The sequence below is a fragment of the Oncorhynchus mykiss genome, chromosome 16 (assembly GCF_013265735.2).
Source record: "Oncorhynchus mykiss isolate Arlee chromosome 16, USDA_OmykA_1.1, whole genome shotgun sequence".
NCBI lineage: Eukaryota > Metazoa > Chordata > Actinopteri > Salmoniformes > Salmonidae > Oncorhynchus > Oncorhynchus mykiss.
In genome coordinates this window covers 20,366,725-20,377,673 of record NC_048580.1, presented here as the reverse complement: position 1 = coordinate 20,377,673, position 10,949 = coordinate 20,366,725, and positions in this window count along the sequence as shown.

Below are 10,949 nucleotides of genomic sequence, written 5' to 3'. Positions count from 1 at the left end.
AATACAAAAATAACCACCGCACTCCTTCAGTCACATTCAAATCACATCCCTACACAGGCTCAGGTGCCCGTGATTACGAAGCATTCATCAACATGATTCCTTGTAATGACTCAGCTGCAACGCTGGCGCAACTTTGGTTTTAGAAGTGTGGGTGACATAATATATATATATTTTAATGGGGTAGATCAGCTTTAATATTGCAGATACATTGTGGATTCCATCATTGTAATTTTCGCATCATTTCCAATCCCCCATATATACACTGCTCAAAAAAATAAAGGGAACACTAAAATAACACATCCTAGATCTGAATGAATGAAATATTCATGTTAAATACATTTTCTTTACATAGTTGAATGTGCTGACAACAAAATCACACAAAAATGATCAATGGAAATCAAATTTATCAACCCATAGAGGTCTGGATTTGGAGTCACACTCAAAATTAAAGTGGAAAACCACACTACAGGCTGATCCAACTTTGATGTAATGTCCTTAAAACAAGTCAAAATGAGGCTCAGTAGTGTGTGTGGCCTCCACGTGCCTGTATGACCGCCCTACAACGCCTGGGCATGCTCCTGATGAGGTGGCGGATGGTCTCCTGAGGGATCTCCTCCCAGACCTGGACTAAAGCATCCGCCAACTCCTGGACAGTCTGTGGTGCAACGTGGCGTCGGTGGATGGAGTGAGACATGATGTCCCAGATGTGCTCAATTGGATTCAGGTCTGGGGAACGGGCGGGCCAGTCCATAGCATCAATGCATTCCTCTTGCAGGAACTGCTGACACACTCCAGCCACATGAGGTCTAGCATTGTCTTGCATTAGGAGGAACCCAGGGCCAACCGCACCAGCATAGGGTCTCACAAGGGGTCGAGGATCTCATCTTGGTACCTAATGGCAGTCAGGCTACCTCTGGCGAGCACATGGAGGGCTGTGCGGCCCCCAAAATAAATGCCACCCCACACCATGACTGACCCACCGCCAAACCGGTCATGCTGGAGGATGTTGCAGGCAGCAGAACGTTCTCCACGGCGTCTCCAGACTCTGTCACGTCTGTCACATGTGCTCAGTGTGAACCTGCTTTCATCTGTGAAGAGCACAGGGCGCCAGTGGCGAATTTGCCAATCTTGGTGATCTCTGGCAAATGCCAAACGTCCTACACGGTGTTGGGCTGTAAGCACAACCCCCACCTGTGGACGTCGGGCCCTCATACCACCCTCATGGAGTCTGTTTCTGACCGTTTGAGCAGACACATGCACATTTGTGGCCTGCTGGAGGTCATTTTGCAGGGCTCTGGGAGTGCTCCTCCTGCTCCTCCTTGCACAAAGGTGGAGGTAGCAGTCCTGCTGCTGGGTTGTTGCCCCCCTACGGCCTCCTCCACGTCTCCTGATGTACTGGCCTGTCTCCTGGTAGCGCCTCCATGCTCTGGACACTACGCTGACAGACACAGCAAACCTTCTTGCCACAGCTCGCATTGATGTGCCATCCTGGATGAGCTGCACTACCTGAGCCACTTGTGTGGGTTGTAGACTCCGTCTCATGCTACCACTAGAGTGAAAGCACCGCCAGCATTCAAAAGTGACCAAAACATCAGCCAGGAAGCATAGGAACTGAGAAGTGGTCTGTGGTCACCACCTGCAGAATCACTCCTTTATTGGGGGTGTCTTGCTAATTGCCTATAATATCCACCTATTGTCTATTCCATTTGCACAACAGCATGTGAAATGTATTGTCAATCAGTGTTGCTTCCTAAGTGGACAGTTTGATTTCACAGAAGTGTGATTGACTTGGACATTGTGTTGTTTAAGTGTTCCCTTTATTTTTTTGAGCAGTGTATATCATTTTTTATTATTTACCTAACCCTACCATCCCTCTCCTAACTGAAGTAAACTAATGGACAACATCCTTCAGCTCCACTCAACCCCTCCCATCTATCTCTGAAATCAAATCAAATTGTATTTGTCACACGCGCCAAATACAACAGGTGTAGACCGTACGGTGAAATGATTAATTACAAGCCCTTAACCAACAAAGTTTTAAGAAAAAATATAAAAAACAAATAATTAAAGAGCAGCAGTAAAATAACAATCCTCCTCTCTCGGAGGACCTGAGCCGAAGGACCATGCCTCAGGACTACCTGGCATGATGACTCCTTGCTGTCCCCAGTCCACCTGGCCGTGCTGCTGCTCCAGTTTTAACTGTTCTGCCTGCGGCTATGGAATCCTGACCTGTTCACCGGACGTTCTACCTGTCCCAGACCTATTATTTGACCATGCTGGTCATTTATGAACATTTGAACATCTTGGCCATGTTCTGTTATAATCTCCACCCGACACAGCCAGAAGAGGACTGGCCACCCCTCATAGCCTGGTTCTTCTCTAGGTTTCTTCCTAGGTTTTGGCCTTTCTAGGGAGTTTTTCCTAGCCAACGTGCTTCAACACCTGCATTGCTTGCTGTTTGGGGTTTTAGGCTGGGTTTCTTTACAGCACTTTGAGATATCAGCTGATGTACGAAGGGCTATATTAATAAATGTGATTTGATTTGAATAGCAAGGCTATATTACAGGGAGTACCGGTACAGAGTCAATGTGCGGGGTCACCGGTTAGTCGAGGTAATATGTAGACGTAGGTAGAGTTATCTAAGTGACTATGCATAGATTATAAACAGAGAGTAGCAGCAGAGTAAAATAAGGGGTGGGGGGGTGAAATGCAAATAGTCTGGTTAGCCATTTGATTAGATGTTGAGGAGTCTTATGGCTTGGGGGGGTAGAAGTTGTTTAGAAGCCTCTTGGACCCAAATTTGGTGCTCCGGTACCTCTTACCTTGCGGTAGCAGAGAGAACAGTCTATGACTAGGGCCTTCCTCGGTCACCGCCTGGTATAGAGGTCCAGGGTGGCGGGATGCTTGGCCCCAGTGATGTACTGGGCCGTACGCACTACTCTCTGTAGTGCCTTGCGGTCTAAGGCTGAGCAGTTGCCATACCAGGCAGTGATGCAACCAGTCAGGATGCTCTCGATGGTGCAGCTTTAGAACCTTTTGAGAATCTGAGGACCCATGCCAAATCTTTTCAGTCTCCTGAGGAGAATAGGCTTTGTCGTGCCCTCTTCACGACTGTCTTGGTGTCCTTGGACCATGTTAGGTTGTTGGTGATGTGGACACCAAGGAACTTGAAGCTCTCAACCTGCTCCACTACAGCCCCGTCGATGAGAATGGGGACATGCTCGGTCCTCCTTTTCCTGTAGTCCATAATCCTTTCCTTTGGCTTGATCACGTTGAGGGAGAGGTTGTTGCCCTGGCACCTCCACCCATAGGCTGTCGTTGTCGGTGATCAGGCCTACCACTGTTGTGTCATCTGAAAACTTAATGATTGTGTTGGGGTCGTGTCTGGCCGTGCACTCATGAGTGAACAGAGTACAGGAGGGGACTGAGCACGCAAACCTTAGAGGCCCCCGTGTTGAGGATCAGCGTAGCAGATGTGTTGTTACCTACCCTTACCACCTGGGGACAGCCCTACAGGAAGTCCAGGATCTCGGAAGTTTACAAACACAGTAGCCAAATACATTTAAACTTAGTTTTTCACTATTCCTGGCATTTAATTGTAGTAAAAATTCCATGTCTTAGGTCAGTTGGGATCACCACGTTATTTTAAGAATGTGAAATGTCAGAATAATAGTAGAGAGAATGATTTCTTTCAGCTTTTATTTCTTTCATCACATTCCTAGTGGGTCAGAAGTTTACATAAACAATTTTACCAAATACTAATTGAGTGTAACTTGGGTCAAACGTTTCGGGTAGCCTTCCACAAGCATCCCAAAATAAGTTGGGTGAATTTTGGCCCATTCCTCCTAACAGAGCTAGTGTAACCGAGTCAGGTTTGTAGGCCTCCTTGCTCGCACACGCTTTTTCAGTTCTGCCCACACATTTTCTAAAGGATTGAGGTCAGAGCTTTGTGGTGGCCACTCCAGTACCTTGACTTTGTTGTCCTTAAGCCATTTTGCCACAACTTTGGAAGTATGCTTGGGGTCATTGTCCATTTGGAAGACCCATTTGCGACCAAGCTTGAACTTCCTGACTGATGTCTTCAGATGTTGCTTCAATATATCCACATAATTTTCCATCCTCATGAAGCCATTTATTTGGTAAAGTGCATCAGACCCTCCTTCAGCAAAGCACCCCTACAACATGATGCTGCCACCCCCCGTGCTTCACGGTTGGGATGGTGTTCTTTGGCTTGCAAGTATCCCCCTTTTGCATCCAAAACATTACGATGGTCATTATGGCCAAACAGTTCTATTTTTGTTTCATCAGACCAGAGGACATTTTTCCAAAAAGTACAATATTTGTCCCCATGTGCAGTTGCAAACTGTAGTCTGGCTTTTTTAATGGGGTTTTGGAGCAGTGCCTTCTTCCTTGCTGAGCGGCCTTTCAGGTTATGTCGATGTAGGACTTGTTTCACTGTGGATATAGATGCTTTTGTACCTGTTTCCTCCAGCATCCACAAGGTCCTTTGCTGTTGTTCTGGGATTGATTTGCACTTTTCGCACCAAAGTACGTTCATCTCTAAGAGACAGAACGCGTCTCCTTCCTGAGCGGTATGACGGCTGTGTGGTCCCATGGTGTTTATACATGCGTACTATTGGTTGTACAAATTAATGTGGTACCTTCATGCGTTTGGAAATTGCTCCCAAGGTTGAACCAGACTTGTGGAGGTCTACAATTTTTTTCTGAGGTCTTGCCTGATTTCTTTTGATTTTCTCATGATGTCAAGCGAAGAGGCATTGAGTTTGAATGTAGGCCTTTAAATACATCCACAGGTACACCTCAAATTGAATCAAATGATGTCAATTAGCCTATCAGAAACTTCTAAAGCCATGACATCATTTTCTGGAATTTGCCAAGCTGTTTAAAGGCACAGTCAACTTAGTGAGTCAGACAGAAAGCCAGAGGGTCTGGGCGGGATCAGGATGAAGAAATCGGTCCTGCGCAGACCTCTACCGTGCACCATGACAGGGAAGCCTGTAAATTTAGAGCCATTTATTACTGTGTCAGTGTGAAAAGTAGGGAATTAGCTAGGGAAACTGACAGATCAATAACGTTACATTGACATACTGACTAATACAACTCACATTGCACTGAAAAAACGTCAGAATATCAATCTTGAATTGTTTGGCAGATGGTTTCATCATTTGATTCAGGTCTAGTTTGATTGAGGCAAAAATAATAGATAATGTAAGCCAACTTTTGGCCAGCTGTCTGTCTAACGCTAAGCTTGCCAAGTTAATTTACTTCTGAAATGTGTCAAAACAAAGGCTACAAAACATTTCCAAACAAACTGCTGTTAGATAATAATAATAGCCACCTCATATCACTATCTGACAGATAGTGAAATTTAGCATACGCTCTTATTCAGAGTGACTTACAGTGGTGAGTGCATACATTCTCATACTTTTCTGTATTCGTCCCCCATGGGAATCAAACCCACACCCATAGCATTGCAAGCACAATGCTCTACCACAGGGGTTCTTAAACTTTTTCAGCCTGGGACCCAAATTAGAAACTCTGTGTTTTCCTGGGACCCAAGCTTAGGAAAATATGCAACTATGCGTAAATATCGGTACATTTAATTTCCCTTATGCCTAAAAAAAAATGCAAAATAGACAAAAACAAATAACAATGAAATACCCATAAATATATTTTCATGTTTATTTTTCCCCATTAAAAACAGTCTTACACACCTGTTCAGGTTGGAACTGTTGCTGTTAAAATACAATAAATAATTTCATTCTGAACTGTAATAAATAGATTGATCACATCACACAGATGTATTACAGAGCAGACACACACACACACACACACACAGGCTTTTTGATCATGCAACCCTAAGTAACAGTATAGATTAAAAAAATTATCTGACCTACTGCACATCTTACTGTATAAATTATTGTTGATAGAAAGTCTAGGTTGGAACTGTTGCCCTTAAAATACTTTTTTTTTTAAATTCTGAACTGAAATAAACTGATTGATCACCTAACACAGAACACACAGTCCTTTTTATGATTATTTTTTTGTTCACCTTTATTTAACCAGGGAGTCCTAATGAGAGGTGTGTGGCTGGTTGAGGTTTCCAACAACAACACTGAGGTCATGCTCAGCATTGGTACTCTTTCTGTACTTGAGAAACCTGAATTGCATAATTATGTGGTGCCAAACTGGATCAGAAAATCTACTGCTTTCCCAGTCTGGCAGGAGACCGCTTCCTGCTGCAGATGAGCAACCCAGAACAGTGTGTGTTTGTCTCAAAAAGTATCTTGTAACAGCAACAGTCCCAACCTAGACTTGTTTTCAACAATCATTTGTACAATAAAATGTACAGTAGGCCTGATCCTTTTTCATCTTCATCTGTACTGTTTCTTAGGGTTGCTAGTTAGCTTGCTTTGGCTAACGTTATTTGTTAGATGTGTAACGTTACAAGGTAAGGGATGATTTGAAAGTGAAACTCACATCTAGTACTATGAGAGATAATTAGTTACTACCTTATTTCTGTTACAAATACAATGCCTTGCTAGTTGAGTTACTTTCCCACTTTCGAAGCATGCTGCCCTGTTCGGAAAGAACTCCCTGGGTTTACCATCATGTTGTGCCTGGCTGTTTGGTCGGGGCGTGTAGTTTTATTAATTTGTTCATTTTGAGACTCATGACTTAAGCACTTCCCCCTCACAACACACATTGTGAGCGCGCCTCGTTATTCCTCAAAGTTTCTATGAAAGAGACCAAACGTAATCACTATTTGCGTTTCATGACGATTGAGCTCAGTCAAAACTTTGGCTAGCATTAGTCCATTTCATGACATCGGTGTGAGATGGCGAGCTGTGATAACAAGTCAGTGGCTTGAACGACAGCGCTGCAGCGTGTGGGTCGCGGAGTGATCTTCAACAAAACTGCAAAAAAAGGATCCGGTAAACAGCGAAACACATGGGCATCTCCCTCTCGCGCTGCTGCCAAACTGAGCAGAGACCCCTGATAACCAGAGAGCGCAGTTGCACTTGGCCAAAACAATCCCAGTAATTAATTAAATAATTATACATTAACGTCGTGACCCACCATTAACAGGTCCGCGACCCATACTTTAACAAACGCTGAGCCACAGGACCAGCTGGCATATGATACTCCTCCCGTCTACATACACTTAAAAAAAATATATATAATTTAGCACACTGCATGGGTTTGGGCTCGAAGGCTCTCACAGGGAATCTCATAACCCAAATATACGTGAGAAGGGAGAGACTATCAAAAAAACAATTGAATGGATTGAGTGGACTTCCGCGCTCCATCCACCATGCGGATCGGTCATTGTGCACCAACCACTTGATCCAATTCTTCACGTACTGTGCACTACTTTTCAGTGCATTCGGAAAGTATTCAGACCCCTTGATTTTTTTCACATTTTGTTACGTTTCAACGTTATTCTAAAATGTATTAAATTGTTTATTTCCCTCAACCTACACACAATACCCCATAATGACAAAGCAAAAACAGGTTTTTAGAAATGTTTGCAAATGTAATAATAAAAAATAGAAATATCAAATTCATATGTATTAAGACCATTTACTCAGTACTTTGTTGTAGTTTCTTTTGACAGTGATTACAGCCTTGAGTCTGCTGGGTATGACTCTACAAGCTTTGCACACCTGTATTTGGGGAATTTCTTCCTTTCTTCTCTGCAGATCCTCTCAAGCTCTGTCAGGTTGGATGGGGAGCGTCACTGCACAGCTATTTTCAGGTCTATCCAGAGATGTTTGATTGGGTTCAAGTCCGGGCTCTGGCTGGGCCACTCAAGGACATTCAGAGACTTGTCCCGAAGCCACTCCTGCATTGTCTTGGCTGTGTGCTTAGGGTTGTTGTTCTGTTGGAAGGTGAACCTTTGCCCCAGTCTGAGGTCCTGAACACTCTGGAGCAGGTTTTCATCAAGGATCTCTCTGTACTTTGCTCTGTGCATCTTTCTCTCGAACCTGACTAGTCTCCTGGTCCCTGCCGCTGAAAAACATCCCCACATCATGATGCTGCCACCACCATGCTTCACCATCGGGATGGTGCCAGGTTTTCTCCAGACCTGACGATTGGCATTCAGGCCATAAAAGTTCAATCTTGCTTTCATCAGACCAAAGACTCTTGTTTCTCATGGTCTGAGAGTCTTTAGGTACCTTTTGGCAAACTCCAAGCGGGCTGTCATGTGCCTTTTACTGAGGAGTGGCTTCTGTCTGGCCACTCTACCATAAAGGCCTGATTGGTGGAGTACTGCAGAGATAGAACTCTCTACCTCTGTCAGAGTGACAATTGGATTTTTGGTCACCTCCTTGACCAAGGCCCTTCTTCCCCGATTGCTCAGTTTGACCGGGCGGCCAGCTCTAGGAAGATTCTTGGTGGTGCCAAACTCCCATTCAAGAATGATGGAGGCCACTGTGTTCTTGGGGACCTTCAATGATGCAGACATTTTTTGGTACCCATCCCCAGATCTGTGCCTCAACACAATCCTATCTCAGAGCTTTACAGACAATTCTTTCGACCTTATGGCTTGGTTTTTGCTCTGACATGCACTGTCAACTGTGGGACCTTATTTAGACAGGTCTCTGCCTTTTCAAATCATGTCCAATCAATTGAATTTACCACAGGTGGACTCCAATCAAGTTGTATAAAGGATGAAACAGTATGCACCTGAGCTCAAATTCGAGTCTCATGGCAAAGTTTTTTATTTTTTTTTTGCAAAAAAATTAAAAAGCAGTTTTTGCTTTTCATTATGGGGTATAAAATGTGGAAAAAGTAATGTAACAACATTGATCCAAAAGCCTTATTCCAACCAAGAAAGACTTACTAGTTTTTACAGGTTTTCACTACCACTTTACTTCTCTTATTTCCTTTTGCATTCGCTTCCAGTCAGAAAATGTTGTGAATTCAACCATGGGCCATAACTTGGAACTTAGCCAAATCCCCAAGCTCATTGACAGACATGGCTGGCAAGCTTTTGGCAATAGTGTCAGTGATGCCTCTGAATTATCATGGCTATAGTATTTAATCCTGTAGACATTTGTAGATCAACACTAGGCTAATCATCAGAGAGTGAGCCACCAGCAAAAAAAGAAAAACAAACGCACAAATGTATCTTATGACATATTCAGCTTCAAATAGTATTTGATATCTGTTGGACTCAAGGGGAATATGTGAAATCATGTGAAAACGTGTTTTTGGAGCACTTCACGGGACAACAAAAAGGAGTGGTTACAATACACACACAGTGCTTTTAACACAAAGCTATTTCAAGGTACATATTCATTAGACTTTGACATACATTACATATGTTTATACAGTCCTTCTTATTCAACTTGTCCTCTCCTGGGATTTGAACTCACAACCTCCTGGTTCACAATGTTCTTTCTGCTACGCTATCACCTCTATGTCAATGGCTGATTTCACATGTAATTCTACACTTTGGACTTCCAGAGTAAATCTCAGCTTTGTTAAAAATACATGAATGAAAAACAATGTTATCTATCAAAGTGATTCAGGAGTAACATTGAAACAAAACAACATGCCCTACCAACATTAGGAAACTATACCAGAAAACCCTCAAATTGCTGAAATAAGTAAATGAAATCAATGATGTGAGAAAAGTCAGATTAACTGATAGCTGAAATAGCAGTGCATATGACAAATGACCCACTAAGTGTAGAGCTGCATTATATGAAATGAGTGTGGTACAATGGGAAGATCAGCACACTTCAAATCCAGAGGTTTTGAGTTCAAATCCCAGGTGAGGATGTGGGGTAAAACTTTTTTTTTTGCTGAACCGCATACTACTTACTTAAAAACCACCATGCCATTACTTTAACTATAATGGTTTGTTATGGTTTGGGACCATTGGAGGCTGCTGAGTGGAGGACGGATTATAATAATGTCAGGAATGGAGCTAAAAGAATGGTATAAACACATGGAAACATCAACCCCAATTAAGGTGTCACCAACCTCGTGTTTGGGACCATCTGGGACGATCACCTGACGTCCTGGCAACTGGTAAAACAAATGTCTTGAGAACATCTTACAAAAACCTAGCATGGTCCTCACCATTACGGAAATAACACAGGAATTGAACCTGATCTCATGTGAAGTTAATGTGATAATGTGTGAAGTTAATGTGATAACGTGTGAAGTTAAATGTGATAACATGGGAAGTTCATGTGATAACATGTGACAACATATAAAGCAACATATGACAACATGAAACTAAACGTGACGACATGTGAGCACGTGTGAAAACATAGAGGGAGTTCTAATAACCTGAGCCGAGGTTTACCCACCTATGCCCTGTGACGTGAATGAGCAAAAGCGCTGAGGGAGGAGTACCCTTTGTTAAATGAACAGTAATCTGTTTCTTAGGTCATGTAAACAAAGCAGCATAGGGTTTTGTTTAGAGCCGAGCCTTGCCGTGGGCTTTGAACGGGGCACCGGGCTCACGCCCAGTAGGCAGCCTGGTCCCAAAACAAATGCAATCACTATTCACCCAGTTCAAACTCCTCCCACTGGAGCATCCCAGACCTGATAATCAAATTCCCACAAAATCTCATGTGAAGCGTTCCAAAGACATGTTTGCACATGTTTTCACATGTGAATTTTCACTTGCACATGATTTCACATGAAATTTAACAAATGTGAAGTGTTCCAAAAAATTCCCATAAAATAACAACATGTGTGTTATCACGCCACTAAAATAACAACAGTTGTGTTACTACGCAAAAAGTGCCCACTGAAATACCACATGAATTTCACGTGAACACATCTCATGTGATCACATCTCATGTCCCCCAAAACCCCTCACATAAAATCACATGATCACATGTGACATTTTTTCTGTAAGGGTCCTCAATATTCTGTTACCTGAAACTCCAGTAAAGAGGCGC